The sequence below is a fragment of the Mesocricetus auratus genome, unplaced genomic scaffold, assembly GCF_017639785.1.
Source record: "Mesocricetus auratus isolate SY011 unplaced genomic scaffold, BCM_Maur_2.0 Super-Scaffold_100021, whole genome shotgun sequence".
NCBI lineage: Eukaryota > Metazoa > Chordata > Mammalia > Rodentia > Cricetidae > Mesocricetus > Mesocricetus auratus.
In genome coordinates this window covers 33,373,664-33,391,614 of record NW_024429202.1, presented here as the reverse complement: position 1 = coordinate 33,391,614, position 17,951 = coordinate 33,373,664, and the positions used below count along the sequence as shown (strand labels likewise).

The window sequence follows — 17,951 nt, the reverse complement described above, 5'->3', positions numbered from 1 at the left end:
GTTCCATGGCCAAACACTATAATGTTTTAATTGGGGAAAGTATGATAAATTGCCCCCAAAGACACCTTTCCAAGTGAAAAACTGATGGAAATGGTTATGAATGATAGAAGATCTACATTGTGAGCACATTAAAACCAATTAATAAGAGGGTTCAACCTCATTTCACCTCTCTATGTATCAGCCATTCAGTAGAAAACCAGAACATCTTGGATTTGTGATATCTGGAGTGCTGGTTGGGTACCAATGGACAGGTATCTGTAGGGAACTTGCTAGATATGTAGTTACAGTGATGCCAAGGAGAGGTGATAATGGGACAATGTCTCATTACAGAAAAATTCTATAAAACCACCTGAGTGGGGTGCTGGTGGGACTGCTGACTGTTGAGACATGCTGGTCACTAGGCACTGTCCTGGAGGGCACAGAAGCCAGGCATCAGAAGCTTTGTGCATCTGGAGAATCTGTAGATGACCATACTCTAGCCTCTAGCCAGGGAACAATGACCTTTTCCCACCTCCCTGGATGTCTTTCTTGCGCCCTCTACTGACAAGCTTAATATTGAGCTTATGGCAAAGGTAAAACAAACAGCAAAAGGCTCACATCCTCTTTCTTAGTTCAGAGGAAGAAGGAATGCAAAGCAGATCCTTCTTGCTTTTATAGTAATATACTGATACAGTCAGATGTCTCTTTATTACAGGTGTGGTATTCTAAGGCACACATCCATTGGCTACTTCATCTTCTTATGGACATCATAGCATGTTTTGTACTAACTAAAATGGCTACCATGGGTTCAGGAATGATTGAGGAAGAGTTCTTGGTAACAAGCATGAGGACATAAATTCTAATCCTCAGAATCCTTAATACCCCGCAAAATCATGTGTGCTCACCAAGTGCCTATTGTGCCATGGAGGTTGGAGACAAGAGGATCACTGTGGCTTGTTGGCTGCAAACCTAGCCCAAGGTTCAATGAGAGAACTGTCACATGGGAACAAGATGGAGAGCATAGATCATGACACTCAGCATCCTACTCTGGCCTCTTGACACACAAACCTATAACACACACACACACACACACACACACACACACACACACACCCCATGCCATTAGATAATGACATCTCATGGGTCCCCACTTTTACATGTTCCACTGTGAAGCAAAGCATCATCATGTAGCATGTGACTATTCCTATAGTACTTGATACATCACCTTTACTATGGGACGTGAGAACCAAAGCTGATGGGGGACGTCCTTCCATATGCTGTGAATATACATTTTTCTCATTGGTTGATGAATAAATTCTGATTATCCAGTAGCCAGAATAGAAGTATAGGTGGGGCTACTAGACTAGGAGAATGCTGGGAAGAGTAAAGGCAGGGAAGCAATCACCAGAGGGAGATACCATGTAGCCACAGAGAAGGTAGGATGCCAGAAATCCAAGACGATGTGGAGATATATAGATTACTAGAAACTGGTTAATAATTAAGAGAGAGCTAGCCAATAAGAAGCCTTAGCCATTGGCCAAATGGTTTATAATTAATAGGAGCCTCTGTGTGTTGATTTGGTACTAAACATCTGTGGGACCAGTCTGGACAGAAACTTCAGTCTACACAAAAACTCGCCCTCTCATCCCTCCACTCAGATGTGGTTGTATTGACCTACAACACTCAGAATGTGATCATCAGGGCTTCTTTTCTCTTGTTTCATCTGAGAAGTTGTCACTCCTAAGCACTGAGGATGAAGGAAACCAACTCCCCTATTCCCACCAGCAAGCCACACATTGACAACATGGGGTCACTCAGTTTCCAATTCCAACTGTTGCATTCTGCTTCCTTAATAGAACTGAGTCATCCATGAGCCATCTGGTAGTTGCTACTAAAGACCCAAATCCAATGAACTACATTTTCAATATTATTGCTTATGCATCATTTATTGGAAGTCTTCATAGAAGGGTTAGTGTTCATGAGAGCAAATATGAAGGTATAAGTGAGATATGTGCTTTTCCTGTGACTACAACCAATAAGTGTGGAGTTTTGTTTGTTTTACAAATCCCCAAGTTACAGTGAGAGATGGAGTTAGATGTTACAGGTCTAATCCTAAAGCAGATAGATGGCCATCCTCCTCAGTCCTCGGGCATTGTACACAATACCAAAAGTAAATTATTGAATTATTTTTTAATAAATTAGCATGGTGGTGATTGTTAGCTGTTATTTGCAGAATAATGCCAATTTCATTTTGAAGTCAAGTGATATAAAGAGGCTCTTGAATATCTCCACATCCATACCACATGTTTACAGGAATACATTCATGTTCTCAGTATTATTTTTAAGGCAACTGTATGTTAAATATAATTTAGATGTTTCTAAAATTATTTTAATTGACAAATCAATTACAGAGATACCACAAAAAAATTTATGCTCTTCACTGAGTCTCAAAAGCTATTTTTATATGACCAAAGACTACTTAGTAAAAGCTAATAATTAATACTGCTACAATAATATAGACTAAATTACAGATTTTAGCTTATCATAATTTTATCACTAATACCCTTTTGTTGTTTCTCTGGGATCTAATCAATGCATCAATGCTTTCTAACATTCTTCATTATGATGGAGATTTCTTCAGATCTTGAAAATCATGGGCCTGGTATCTGCCATCCAAGTATCATGTTGCACCTTTTTTAACTTGAATGGCACACGATGGGCAGTTAATTCCTGTTCCTCCCTGTATTTTGATAACTGCTCACGTTTTAATCCTTTCTACTTTGGTGTTATGTACTGTGATTAAGTACCCTTCAGAATCCCTGATAAATGAAGTCTTAGAATGTGCAGCCTTTAAATCTGCCTCTCTTCATTAAACAAAATGCATCTAACATTATATATGTATTAAGTAGCATTATTTCTTAAAGGTGGGGAATCATGGTATGTTCTTCCATGTTGTGATGGTTAACATCAGTTGTCAACTTGACAGAATCTGGGATCACCTGGGACAAAGGCCTCTGGACATACCAATGAGGGAGTGTCTTCATTATGTGATGGGGAAAACAGTCTTAATTTCAGGCTGGACTGTGATCTTGGGTTTTATAAAATAGAGAAGGGCAACTAAACACTAGCATTCATCTCTCTTTTTCCTGATTGAGATACAATGTGACCAGTTACCTCAAGGTCCAGGTACCTCAATTTCCCTGCAAGGAGGGACTGCACCCTTGGATTGTGACCTGAAATATGCCTTTTAGCCCTTAAGCTGCTTTTGTTAGATTATATTATCACAGCAGCAGGGAAGGAAATTAAGACACTCACGTTTGTTAAAGATAACCAGTATATTTTGCAGTTTTGCTACCATGAGCGAATCTAAGGACACTTCTTCTACACATTCTGCGTGAATATAAGTTGTTGGTCCATTTCTGATAAATCAGGAGGAATTTGAGTGCTGGATATACATCAGGCAAAATGTTTCTAACAGTAGTTAATGTCACGACCATCACCTTCATCAATTAGTGGGACATTCTATAACTCAGAACTGTGCGTTTTGAATGCAAGAAGCTTGTTGCTTCTGTTGCAGTTTTTTCAGTTTTGTTTTGTTATTTAAATATGTGTGAAACAGTGCTGAATAGAGTAATAGATTTTATTGTTGATATGTGTGTTTATTGAGACAAAGATTCACAGTACAACCCTTACTACCTTCACCACAATCATCCATCTCTTTTTCTAGATATTTACTTATTTATTGGAAAGGGGAAGCAAGGGCATATTACGGCACACATGTGGTAATGAAAGGATGGAACGCCAAAGTTGGTTCTCTCCTTCTACCATGGAGGTTACCGGGATGGAATCTGGGTCCTCATGCTTAGCAATTCTTGCAGCCCTAAAACTCAAGATCACATTGCCTCAGCCCCTTTAACACTGAGGTTTCAGACTGGGGCTACCATGCCCTGCTTTTCTCTGACCGTACTTTAAGCATCTGTATCTTCTGTTACTGATAATGTTATGTATACTGTTCCTTATACATAATTGTTTACTTCTAAAGTTTATCTTTAGTTTTAATATTAAAGAAGTATTACTAAATGATAAATTATAATTTTAAATTATCATGTATGTGGTTTACAATTATTTTCTTTTTAAACATTCTTATTATTAGTTTCAGATTAAAGATGCTTGATTTGGATCAATAATTACCTAGATTATTTATCAGGTTTCTTATGGCTTGTGTCAAATCTGATATGTAGCATTTCTTCTATGTGATCAGGGAGAAAATATGTCATTGTGTTTCTGTTTAAGCCTATGATCCATTTTAATTAACTTTTATGTAAACTGTTGAGGTTGATTTTTTACTGTGTAAAAATGCTATTTCTGTATTGAATTGTCTTTGTGAAAATGTAATTAATTGTACTGGCGTGGATCAATTTTGGAACTTTCTGCCCCTTTCCACTGATCTGTGTGTCTAGATTTTTGTCAATACCCTACAGAAATGTCTACACAGCTGTTGTGCTAAGTCCAAAGCATTATCTAGCACTGAGATGCTAAAATGGGCTGAAAGCAACCACAGAAAACTTTGTTCAAGGTTTTAGAGTGATTTCCTAGAAACAATAAACTAATTACTATCAAGTGACAAGTCATTTCTATTGAGTTTCCCAACTTCCAGGTATGGTATGTTCCCTTTGTTTGGATCTTCCTTATTTCTTTCAGCAATATGTCATAGCTTTACACATAATGATCTTGCATGTATTATACTTTGTTAGATTTTAGTGAACTGCTGGAGTTTGGATCTTTCATGTCTCTGAAATGCCCATATGCTAAAAGCTTGGTTGCCAGCTACACCAACCCTATTGGTGGTGGTGTAGCTCAGGATGTAGGGGCGGGAGAAGGAAGTTAAGTCATGGATGGCATGCCTCTGAGTGGACAGCAGAACTTTACCATGGCACTCTGTCTCATGAACACCTGAAACTACTAAAACCTAAAACAGTAAGCCAAAATAAACATTTCTTCATTTAAGTGGATTTCCCTCATATATCATTTTACAGCAACAAAAGCATAGCTATCACATTAAATATTGTGTTGTTTTGTGTGAAGTTTCAAACGATACTTGTTTTACATTTCAAATTCTACTTTCTCACTACTGCATTGTAGGGAGATGATGAAATTTGAAATATAATATAGTCCTTCAGAGCTTGCCAAGTTTTTCAGTTATATTGATATTTTGTGGGTCTGGGGGCTCTTATGTATAGTAACATATTATCTATGGGTAGAGAAAGCTACTTTGCTTATTTTTTCAGATTTGTCTCCTTTTTATCTTATGTAATAATTTGGTCCAATTATGACATTAAATGGTATGCATTCATCCTTAGGGAAATTGTTCAGTGTATTATGGAAGTTCTCCTTAATACAGGATTTGGAAAGCCATGGGTGAAGTAAAGACTCTTAGGAGGCTCACTTTCATGCTCAGCACCCTGAGGACTCACTGTTATTTCTGTGAATCCTTGTTTAATCATGTTAAAAGTTTCCTGTACATATGGGCAAGTTCACTTGTTTGATTTTCATTAACCAATTGCTATGCTAAGTGCCCTGTAGAAGTTTAAATGTTAAAGCAATGACTGGTATGGGTATGAAATATCTTCAGAAGATTCAAGTATTGAAGTTTGGTCCCAACACAGAGCTGAGGTTTGTTGATGCACTGATAGACTCCTAATTTGAAATTGTTGGGAGATGAAGAAAACTGGAGGGGGAGAATATCTGAAAGAAAGTTTGTCTGAAAAATAATACATTTTATATTCCTCCGCCACATTCTCTCTCTCTCTCTCTCTCTCTCTCTCTCTCTCTCTCTCTCTCTCTCTCTCTCTCTCTCTCTCTCTCTCTCTCCCTCGCTCTCTCTCGCTCTCTCATTCCCACCATCACATTTTGACTCAACTTTGATCCTAAAACAATGGAGCCAGCCTACTGCTGGCTGACACCTGGAAAACCATGAAACAAAATAAATCTTTTATCACACATTTGTACTGATTATTTTGCCACAGTGAAACCAAAGCTAAAACAGCAGTTTTAGCAATAAATCTGGAATAGCTGTGGTTCATTCATACTTTGATATATTGCTCATTTAATTTCCTACTATTTTGGAGACACATATTCATAAGTAATCAAGATTTTTATACTGACATGGGAAGCAATTTCTCTTCTCTTACTTTTGGAATGACAGTATGAAGAACTGTTACTTCTTAGGTATTTAGTATGGTCTACCTTTGACTCCCTGATTTTACTCTCCAGCAAAATTTTAATTGAAAATTGTTGTTTTTCACCCAGTTCAGTGGCTGCCCCCTTAAGCAATTGCTGTCCTGCAACTGCAACTCTGCAGCTACCAACAGTGGTTTGGCTGCAAGGGCAGGAGTCAGTGGAAATTCTCTTCCTTCATGCCACTAAGGGAAACTTCATCTAGATCTCTACCCCTCCAAAGAACTCAGGGATCACAGATCCTCGTGAAATTCTGCTCACTCACAGAGGCTGAAGGGAAAGTAGCTAACTGCTCAGCCCCCACATAAGAACCCTAGCTACACCTAGTTCCTCCCTGCCACTTCCTGTCAGTTAGTTGCTGACCACAGGTTAATTTTATTTAATCAAACAAAGGGAAAACCTTTGCATTGTAACCAAAAGCAGTAGGAAGAAATGTAACACATCTTAAAATATTTCACAACAAAAAATTATATCCCTTAAAAATGCAGGGAAAACTTTAGTTGTCTATTCTGTGAGTGAACTTTGACACTTTATGAATTCCAAAGAGAGTCTGTTTCAACCGATTTGTATAATTTATAAGCATAAAATTATCAACGATCCTTGGTTATTTTCATACTAAGAGCATCTTACAGTGTTTGTCAAAGTGTCTATATGCTGGGTTGTGCCCTCATGGTTCCTGAAGTAATTTATAACCATGTTATCTTTTACCATGTGTTTGCACAGAGCTTCAAAGTTAATCTGAGGTGAGAGATGGGGACCTTTTGAGGTCTTTTCCTGGTACATGAAGATCAATGAGCATGTACATGGCCTTTTAGATTCCTCAGATTTGGTTACATTTCTCACTAATCCCCCACACACCCACAAATAGCTCTTAATTTTTAGTGTTCATCACTCAAGTGTTTTCTTCTGTGCTTTCCCTGAACATACATACACATTTCCTGCATCAGAGAACAGATTTTTTTTAGTTTAATAAATAGGTTTACAAAGTCATCTGTGTGGTGACTTGACAGAAAACCAATACTATCCTACACATAAGGGGTCTGTAAGTTTAAACCGAATAAAGAAATCTCAGACTCGGTTTCTCTTACCCTCTTTTTCCAACATGTTTCTAATAGCAACAGTGCGGGCTCTGCCCACCCACTAAGCAAGCAACGCTGCAGTTGGATGGCCTCTATTTCAACTCCGTGCCAATGCTATCCACTGGGAAAGAGGCCAAGATCCCACAGATTGAAGGCTCCATCACCCACTTTGCTGCGCCGCCTAAATGCAAGTGACAAGTCCCAGACCCCCTTCCTTGTGCTTCTGTCTTTCCAGTTATAAAGCGAGTTCATATGACTCCTTCTCAGGTTCAGTTCATTTATTCAGTTGACTCAGAGAAATGCTTACTTATATATACTGGTTTATGACACATGGCACGTTATGTAAAAAGGTGCAGTATCTTCTTGGAGCCTCTGTTTTTATGGCTATCTTATGGCACTCTGAGCTGCACCTGTTAGGAATTTTATGGGAAATTCATTACATCATTATGCAAGTATGATTGATTATATCTTTGATCATTGCTCATCAGCTAAATTTCTAGTATCTCTCACTTACTGGAGGCTGGTAGTGATTGGAAATTCCGACTCTCTAATTGTATGTTGCTTTTTCAGGTGACCAGACCCCATCCCTGTAGTGAAACTACAAAGGACTACCAGATATCAGTCAGTTTGTTAGCATATAGGAAGACAAGAAGTTTCAGAGATTGCAAGGATTTTAGGCGTCCCACGCAATGACACAGAACTATGGTTGGATCAAGTATATATTTTATAATATCACAAAAACTCTCAAAGTGAATATAGATATTTGCCTATGAGATACATACTGCTGGTAACCTTCCTCTTCAGGGAGAGTTACTTTGAAAACTTAACTGGAATGTATCTTAAGTTTGTACTTTAGCACCAATTCAGTATAACAATTGCTTAACCCATAACACTATATATGATACTGATCAAAATACTGGTTTTGAACCATGAAAGTATGTATGATATTCAGATGTTTCTTAACTTAAGATGCTTAATTCCAGTCAATCTACTAAAAGTAAAAATACCACAGGTCACAGTGCATTTGATATAGGTAGTCTACCTAACATAGTTTGTTGCAGAGCACAGGGTATGGATTATCAGTTATTAACACTCATTAATATACTGACTAGGATCAATGGCTTTCTGTTATTGTCCAGCACAATGGCAGGGAGCCTTACCATTATTGTAACATTATCCCTGGAAAAAAATGAAATTCGGAATTCAAAGTATGGTTTCTACTGAATGCATGTTATTTTGTACCATAATAAAGTCTTGCAAAAATATACAATGAACTACTGCATGTAAAGGACTATTAGTGCACTCTAATGAATTTAATATAGCTCCAAAAAGATATGGTAAAGTTCTTTCCTTGGTTCTAATGAATGACTTTATTTGGGAATATCATCTTTGTAGCTAAAATCAAGTTAAAATGAGCTCACCAGAGGGGTCCCTAAACCAATGTGATTAAAGTCTGCATGAGAAAATAAAAAGTCCATAAGTCAGAGAGACACAGGAGCCAGCTATGCAACAATCCAGAGGCAGAAATTGCTACGCAAATTTCCATTATGACTTTTGATCCTGGATAAAGCAAGCAGATATTTGCTTAACAGAGAAGGAAAAAGCCATTCTGAATGTCAGTGCCATTGTGGCATGGCTTGGGTCTCAGACTGAAGAAAGGTGGGGCAAAGGAAAAAAGGTAAGCCGTAAACTAACATCTGTCTCTTGCTCATCCTGTTTGTAGACACAAAGTGACCAGCACTCTCATTCGCCTGCTGTCATACTTTCCATTCCACAATGGGTTATATTCCCAGAGCCAAAACAAGTTGATGACTAGAACACTGGTTGGCCAGTAATCAGTCAGAAAGTATAGGTGGGGCTACCAGATGAGGAGAAAGAGGGGAAGAGGAGGCAGAAAGGGGCCAGAGAGATGACATGCTGCTGAATGAGTAACATGCCAGATTACAGGTAAGCCACAGCCTTGAGTCTATACGCAGTTTAATAGAAATGGGTTAATAATTAAGAGGGAGCTAACCAATAAGAAGCCTGAGCCATCAGCCAAACAGTTTATATTGAATATAAGTACCTGTGTGTTTATTTGGGGCTCAATGGCTGTGGGACCAGGCAGAAAAGAAATTCAGTCTACAAGCATCCTTACTAACACTAGACCAGCAGTGCAAATGGATATCTTGAAGCCACAGGGTTGGTTTCCAGGATTATTTTTAACTGTAGTATAATAAAGTCAAAACAAGTAATGAGTCTCATTGTTCAAATATTATATATATATATATGTGTGTGTGTACAAATAAACATATATATATATATATGATCTAGAGAGATGGCTCAGCAATTAAAATTACTTATTGCTCTTGTAGAAGACCATAGTTCACGTTCCAGCACCCACATGTTGGCTCACAATCATCTATAACTCTAGTAAAAGTATCTGACACTATCTTCTGACCTCTATAACCACCAGGTATGAATGTGTACCACACACATACATGCAGGCAAAACTAACATTTCCAATGGAGTGTCATTGTGCATATACACTCTAGGACATGAGATCCCAGAACCAGTTGTCAGCCAACATAGGCCAACATAAAGCAAACTCCATGGTTTTTTTTGTTTTTTTTAGCAATTTTTGTCTTATTAGTTATTTTGTTTGCTCATTTTGATTTTCAGTTTTTGAAAAAGAGAGTAAGAGACAACAAGTTGGGTGGACAGAGAAGTGGGAGGATCTGGGAAGAACTGGGAGAATGGAAAACATGATCAAATATATTGTATGAAAACTTATTTAATTAAAAATTATGAAAAATTTATGGATATGCAGAATTATTAAAAGATGGTGAGCATGGTATTGTTTGCCTATAGTCACGTCACATTGGAGGCCAAGGCTAGAGAAATGTAAGTTCGAGGCCAGGGCTATAGAGGTAACTTTGTCTCTGAAAGAAAAAGACACTAATGGAAGAAAGGAAGGAAATTATAATATTGTAGTCATCTAATTTATTTTAATATTTAATGAACTATATTTAAATCACTTTCTCCTTTCCCCTTCCTGCCTCCAACTCCTATCTTCCCCACTCTCACAAGAGTCCATGGACTCTTTTTGTTTAATTATTACTGAAAGATAAGAAAATAAATATATACATATACATATAAACAATCTACTAAGTCCATTTTATGTTGCTTATGTGTATATGTTTTTAGGACTGAACACTTCATATTTCATAAGCTATTAGGGGGCCCATCCTCAAGAAAGACTAGTTTATCACTTTCTCAGTATTTATCAGTTGTCTGTACAACTTCTAAGTGTTTGGGCCTATAATAATTTGAATGTAATTGACCCTGATAATATCATAAGGAGTGGCACTAGTAGGAAGTGCGGCTTTGTTGGAATGAGTATGGCCTTGTTGGAGGAAGTGTGTGTTGTGGTGGCAGGCATTGAGGATCCCTACACTCAAAATATCTCCAAGTGTAGGAGTCGACTTCCTCTTGCCTGCAAGACTTCAGAAGACATCTGCTATATGCTTTATGTGCCACTCATGAGTGGGTGGGGAAAGCTTGAGGAAAGAAGACTGACCTCAGCATTTCTTATAGGACAGCTCTTCAAACGGTATTTTCACTGTTGTTTGTTTATAGAGATATTTCAGTTACTAGGAAGGAGGACACTTCAGAAGTCAGCAGACTGTATTGACTTTATTTGTCTTGTTATATGGCATTGTGTTTTGTTTTGTTTTTAAATTCATTTATTAAATTTTGATGTGTTCACTGTGTATCCCTGCATGTATGTATGTATGTATGTATGTATGTATGTATGTGTGTGTATGTATGTACATATATATAACCTCCTGAGACTGGAGTTACAGTCAATTGTGAGGCACCAAGAGGGTGCTAAGAATCAAACCCAGGTCCTCTGAAAAAGCAGCTAATGCTCTTAACTGCTGAGAACTTCTCCAGTTTACCACGAGTTTTTAGGAAATAAGCAGAAATGTGTTTATTCTATTTATTTTCTTCTATTTATTTCTTCTAGCTGTTGTTTATTCTGTAGCAACTGTGGCAAAAAAAATTGCAACAGACCACCTAACCTGCCAAGGGTAAGAAATTCACTATGTGTCTGTAAAGAACAAAGTTTATCTTGGCCATGGAGTGGGAAGGTAAGATGGTAGAAGAGAATGAGTTGCATACACACACTTTAAAGAAGCATGTCTGGACAAGGCAGACCAGTAGGTAGAAATAAAAGGAAGGACCCTTCTTACAAGACGTGAGGAACCTGGGTGTCAACAGGAAGAAACTGAGAGAGAGTATGATTCAGTAACATGAGCTTCAGCCTGATAAGCGATGATGGGAGCTGATGTGGAGAGTATTCCTGAGAGTAGAAGATGGAGCATCCATTATCATGACAGGAGAGGAGGGGGATGTAGCCTGAAATGCTGAGCATTTGAATATTTAGGCAAAATGAAGTATTTTTCATGACACTCCCCAGTAAGTCTACTCTACAAACCTTTTAAACCTTTTTCATTCAGCTATGGGAGTATTTGTTTGTTTGTTTGTTTTGTATGTGTAATATCTATTGTAAATTTTGATGCTTGGTATTTTTATTTTTAATAAGCATGGTGATCTGAAAAATTAAATGCTTCATAATAAATTATGTCACATGAAAACCATCTGGTGTTCTTGCCAGTTTCTATGATTTGGTGAAGGTCAAGTGTAGGTTAGATTATGCTCAAGGTCACAACATGTGCTTTCAAATACTTTCCAAATATTTCTGATATTTTATTTTGTTTAAAAGGAAAGTCCTATGTACTGTCAATCTCTGGCAGAGAACAGATAGTCACTGAACATTTTGAATGAAGAAGGGAGAAAAATCAATCCCATCTTATTTTCTAAATGCCTACAGAGCAGTTTCCCCCAGGAAAAACCTAGAGCTACAAGAACAGCATTATCAATCCCTACTCTGTAAAGGGAAGCCTTTTCCTTTGAGAGAAGCCTTCCCGCCAGCCTGATTCCAGAGCCGCATCAGTCCCAAATAAACACACAGGAGGCTATATTAATTATGAAGCTGTTGGCCTTGCTTGTTTCTTACTGGCTAGCTCTGACTTAAGTAATTACCCCATAATTGTCCATCTAAGTATGTCTCTTACTGGAGAAGTCTCCGGGCTTCCTAACCCATGGCGTTACATCTTGACTCTCTGTGTTTCTCCTTCCCAGAGTCCTCCTGGACTCCTAGTCCCACCTATCTAGATTCCTATTGGCCCAACAGTGCTTTATTGACATAATCACAGGACTTCCCACATCACTACTCTTTGCCAAAAATTGTGCTGTGATCCCCAACACATTTGTTTTATTATTTATTTCAGCAGTGCTAGGGTTGAAACCCAAGACTTTGCATGTGTTACGCACATACTCAGCCTTTGAGCTACAGCCTAACCCCTTGGCATTCAAAGTTGAAGTCAACTTAAAATTATCTTTAACTCACCCTCCCTCTGGCCACCTGAATCTTGAGTTCTACACCCAAGATATGTGTGCTCGAAAAAAACAAAGTAATAAAAATATTTATTTTATGACAGATATTGAAGATATCCACTGATCTTTCCTTTTCTTCTTTTTGTTATAAATGGGGAGAGTTGGTCTGGAGAGATGGCTTAGAAATTTACAGTGCTTGCTGCTCTAGAAAGTTCTGTTGTCTACATCTACATCAGGTGGCCCACAACTGCCTGTTAACTCCAGATCCTGGGGATTGTGATGGCATCTTTTGGCTTTCATGGTTACCCACGCACGTGTGTGTGTGTGTGTGTGTGTGTGTGTGTGTGTGTGTGTGTGTGTTGTGCATGTGAAGGCAAAAATCGGCCATCAGTCTTCCCCTCTATGGATTTCTTCCTTACTCTTTTATGACATGACTTTCACTGAACTAACAGCTCTATTTGAGCGGGCCTTGTTAGCCAGCAAGCTCCCAGGATCCCCATGTTAGTGCTATGTGCCTGGCTTTTTATGTGGGTGCTGTGGACAAAACCTCCTGCTTGTACAGAACCATCTCATACTTATCACTTCATGCTTCCCTACTGAACTATCTACCCCTGCAGCCCCAATGTTTTCCAGTGTTGAAATTTGCTCTCCTCCACAGTGAGGTGTCTATCTGATATGAACCCATGCTTTCTCATGGATCAGTCAAGTTTGTCTCAGTGAGCCATTACCATTGTGGAGGATGCAAAGGAGCAGGCCGCGGAGGAGACAGAGATATTAAAACCGTTGCTCTAATTCCTTGTCTCAGCCATCAGCTAACTCCTCCAGGTCTTAGAATTTCTTCCTTGAAAACAAGGCAGTAACACTCCTGAGTTAGCCTCTCAGTTTACATGCTTGTCCCAAGAACCAAAAGAGCCAGGGTGAGCCTTTAATCCCTGGAGGACTGAGTTCCAGGTCGGTCTGGGCTACCTTGCCTCAAACAAACAACAATAATAAAAATGAACAAACAAATGAGTAAATAAATAAACAATAAATATCAATCGTTATATTCCCTGGAGGGTTGCTGGTCAAAAGCATGTTATGATGTCACCATCATTCACGCCAGCGGAGTGCATGCTAAAATAGCAGAGGTCCAAAAGTAGCAGGTGAAATCTGTGGTGCCTGAAAGCAAACTCGGCTTCATCTCCCCACCCCCACGCCGTTGGGCTCTTCCCTTCCTGCCCAAGTTCCTCGGCTTTGCCAGAACCACAGTGACAATATGAGATATCGCATCTGAAGAAGCACAGCCAAATATTTGATTTGGACGACTGCACTGAAGATGCCTCATCACAACTGTGGGTGCCCAGATTACCAACGCCTTGCTCTTGGCGTCGGCACATGCTGCAGTGAGTACAAACTGCACGGAAGAGCGCGTTACAACACGGATGGAAGAGATCCCAAATGGCTGATGTGCAGTGTCTTGTTTGGGGAAGAGTTCGCTGATGAGGAATAAGCTGAGGAGGCAAGAGGCTGTTGTTTTTCCTGTCAAGGCAAATGGTACTAAGAATATGGCAAACGCTTGTAAGTTTTCTTTTTTTTCCCCCTTTCTTACTTGGATTCAGAATGCTTGGTGATTTTTAAATGATTGCTGCTCCTGGAGGGATCACAATGTAGTCACTGTGACTCATGCCCCAGTTCTGGACATAGGCCCGCTTCATTTCAGTTAGCATCATTAATTACAACTGCAGAATTGCAAAGGGCCGGCAAATCCTCGCTGTTTTCAACAACCCTGCTATGGTGGATCTCTATTGGATTGAAACATGAATAAAATCAGAGAGTATAGCAAAACACCCTGAAACAATGCCATCTTATGTTTGCATTGTGAGGATGATAACCCACAATTTCTTGCAGAAACACCCAGCACTCCCGGCAGAAGAGATGAAGACACAATCTCAGAACCAAGCCCATCTGCTTGAGAACCAGTAGACCCAAATTGTGGTTCTGCTTTCTGCAGTTGCAGGGATCCTGGCTGTGTTCTGAAAATACTGAATGGAGAAATTCAGGAATAAATATAATCTGTAACTTTGGAGTGGTGCACCATTCTGAAGAGGATGAAGAAATTTTGGGTCACCCTGTGCAGGATGTGAGTCATCAACTTGTCTAGCATGCTGTGTGTAACTGATGCCCCTGTAGTTGGTCACTTAGTAGGTGTCTTGCTTACTTGATGGTTGTGTGCCAGTAACCCCCATTTTAATAAAGAGGGGCAATGCAATGTCATTCACAAAGCACAAAGGGCAAATTTGATCTAGATGCTACGTGGCAATACTGTCGGCTGCTATTCATGGCCAGGCACCCCCTAGGGATCTAGGAACATATGCCCAGTAGGTAAAGGGGAATCTACTAATTACTCTGCTCTCAACTTAAACAAAACAAATTTCCACTTCAAATACATGAAATTTTTCCATCTTTGGAGTCCCAGTGCTAACAATTTTGAAGTTGAAGAGACCCATTAAAACGTAAAATCACTAAGGCCTTGGTCATTACATCCACAGACCACACACTCAGCATATTAATCATATAAGAACAACAGAAAGGCACGCATGCATTAATGCACACTTGTGACAAGTTCACATTTCATGTCTTCAGTTACTATGTTTGCACACCCACACCACAAACACATAGGTATATATGCACTATGCACGATGACATACAGATATACGTAAATTGAATTCTTAGAGCGTTCTGAGTACAGGACCATTGTGATTTTGTGTGTTATGTGCTTCAGTAGGTTTAATAGGTTTCCCTATTGACTTGCATATCCTGCCCTCAAATAACTCTTCATATGAGAAAACTCTGGATAATATGCTTCTGGTATTCAGTCATCTGTTAGCCCTGTGCTAATCATGCCAAGGTCATGGGTTCAGTCCCCAGGTGGGCCATTTACATTTGCTCTGCTCCAAAGCACCAAGCTGCACTTCCAACCTCACATTGTACATTGATGAATGTGCCACACGGGGCGTAGGGGATTACAGTGTTGAGCTATGGAGTTAGATTCCAAAGATTCAAAAGTGTAGCTTTCTACTTCCTAGATGTGCAATTTCTCGTCTGCTACTCAACCTCTGTAAGACTCCATCTTATTTATGCAGTTGGGACAATATGCATACCTGACCAGACTAGCAGTTAAAGGATACCACATGGTGCAGGGCTAAGTGCCGTATCTAAGTGCGTCATGAATAAGGTTCTCTGGGGAAAAGATAGGAGACTGGAGCTTCGCAGATATGCTGGTAATGGTCCTGATTTGGAGCAAGAATAGAAGCGCATTATGTTGGGTGAGTCACACAAATTGCATTTACTGATCATGACTCAGTATCGAATTTGAAATGAGGAATCATGAGCTTGGAAAAATTGTTCCAGATAAATCCAAAACTAACTCATTTCTCAAATTTCTCCCTCCTGTTTCTTGCCAAAATGCATTCTGTGTCTTAGGGCTCCTCTCTACCTTTTGTGAAATGTGAAGAAAAACATGTAGATTGATTTCAAATGTTCATACTTAAGGCCAAGGTGGTATTGCACGCCTTTAATCCCAGCATTTGGGAGACAGAGCCAGGAAGATCTCTGTGAGTTTAGTGACAACATAGTTTACATGGCAAGCTCCAGAATAGCCAGGACCCCATGGAGAGCTCTTGTCCCAAACAAACAAATAAGCACAAACTGTATGGAACCAACTTGTGAAAGAAAAACATACACACAGTAGAAAATTACCTGGGTTACCTATACACTGACATTTTTCACTCTACTTGTCTTGGATACCACACCTGCTTTTGCAATTTTACTGACTCCCACTGAAGACAGTAAAGCTTGGACTAGGATATGGCGTCAATGTGAATTATGTCATGCATATTCATACTTCGTCAAGATTACACTGAATCTGTAAATATGAAACTGGTGAGTCGAAATGCTTTGCAGACACAAAGTGATACTTGTCTTTCTGATAAGTTCCCTGGTCTTAAAATATGATCTAGATTCCCATTCCATTGGAAATTGCTGTGAGCCCAGAATATTCTTTTCTTCCTTCCCACCCCTCCCCCATATTCATTAGCTTAGCCCTTTCCTCTGAAAGCATGGGGTTATGATGCCTTAATTTCCTCAGGTTTATGATTCCTTCCCTCAAATCAAGGCCACATATAAACAAAAAGAAGTAGGGAAAAAGTTTAACTAATCATTTGCCATCTTTCCCACCCTTTGCTTGTATCTCCTTTGAGATAATTGCTTAAAGGAATGTGATTCCTGTGATAAAACTGTTCATGTTTTATGATTGCATGTGACATAGGGTAGTATGAAAAGTAAAATATTCTTGGGATCTAGACCTTTCTGAAAGATGCCTGGAGAAAATTCTTCCAAAGATTTATGTTGCAGAATATTTGTACAATGTGTGAAAATATATTGCTGTGACTGGTGTAATAAAACGCTGAAAAGCCAATAGCTAGGCAGGAGATATAGGTGGGACTTCTGGGCAGAGAGAGAACTCTGGGAAGAAGAAGACTGAGTCACCAGCCAGACACAGAGGAAGCAGCCATAAAGAGAGATGAGATAAAAAGTCATGCAATAGAATGTAGATTAAAATAATGAGTTAATTTAGGTTATAATTGCTAATGGGACACACCTAAACTAACCTCAAGCTTTTATAATTAATAGTAAGTCTCCATGTTACTTGTGAGCTGGTGGTCCAAAGAAAAATCTGACTACAGTTTTATGGCTCTCCTAGAGAACTATCTTGAAAATCGTTGTTTCTAAAAGGCTTGAATTATGCTCACATTGCTGGCCCATTTTTTATTTTACAGCTACACTTTCTACTTATTGTAAAAACCGGCCCTTCCTTACTTTCCTAACCATAACTTTCTTTTTATTCCTCACAACTTTTCTCCTATTTTATATAAAAATAGAACCTCCATTCATTACCCCTTTGATTAAAAAGCTGGGAGAGAAGTTTGTCATTACCTTTTCATCTGACTTTAAAACAATAGAAACTTCAGGTCAGGTGATGGCCAGCATTTATGAAGAGGTTGTATATATTTTGAACTCCAGATATTGCCACTCTCACTAATGGGGCATATTCTACAATTAATGTTTAGTTGATTTTGTAGAAATGAAAATTATATTCCAAATTTGTGCTTATGATACTAGTAAAAATATATAAATAAAACCAAGGGGAAAGTTGTTTAGAGAGTTGCTGGTTAT

At 38.9% G+C, this 17,951-nt stretch overlaps 2 long non-coding RNA genes across 2 annotated transcripts in view; one reads left to right on the top strand and one right to left on the bottom strand.

The window, feature by feature from the left end:
• LOC121133331 overlaps positions 1 to 17,951 on the bottom strand; it is a 63,313-nt gene that overhangs the window by 19,900 nt on the left and 25,462 nt on the right. The gene's annotated exons all lie outside the window — the stretch shown is intronic.
• LOC121133330 lies at positions 13,887 to 15,239 on the top strand. Its single transcript, XR_005870165.1, has 2 exons — positions 13,887 to 14,294; positions 14,625 to 15,239. It is a non-coding gene; the product is annotated as an uncharacterized LOC121133330 (long non-coding RNA).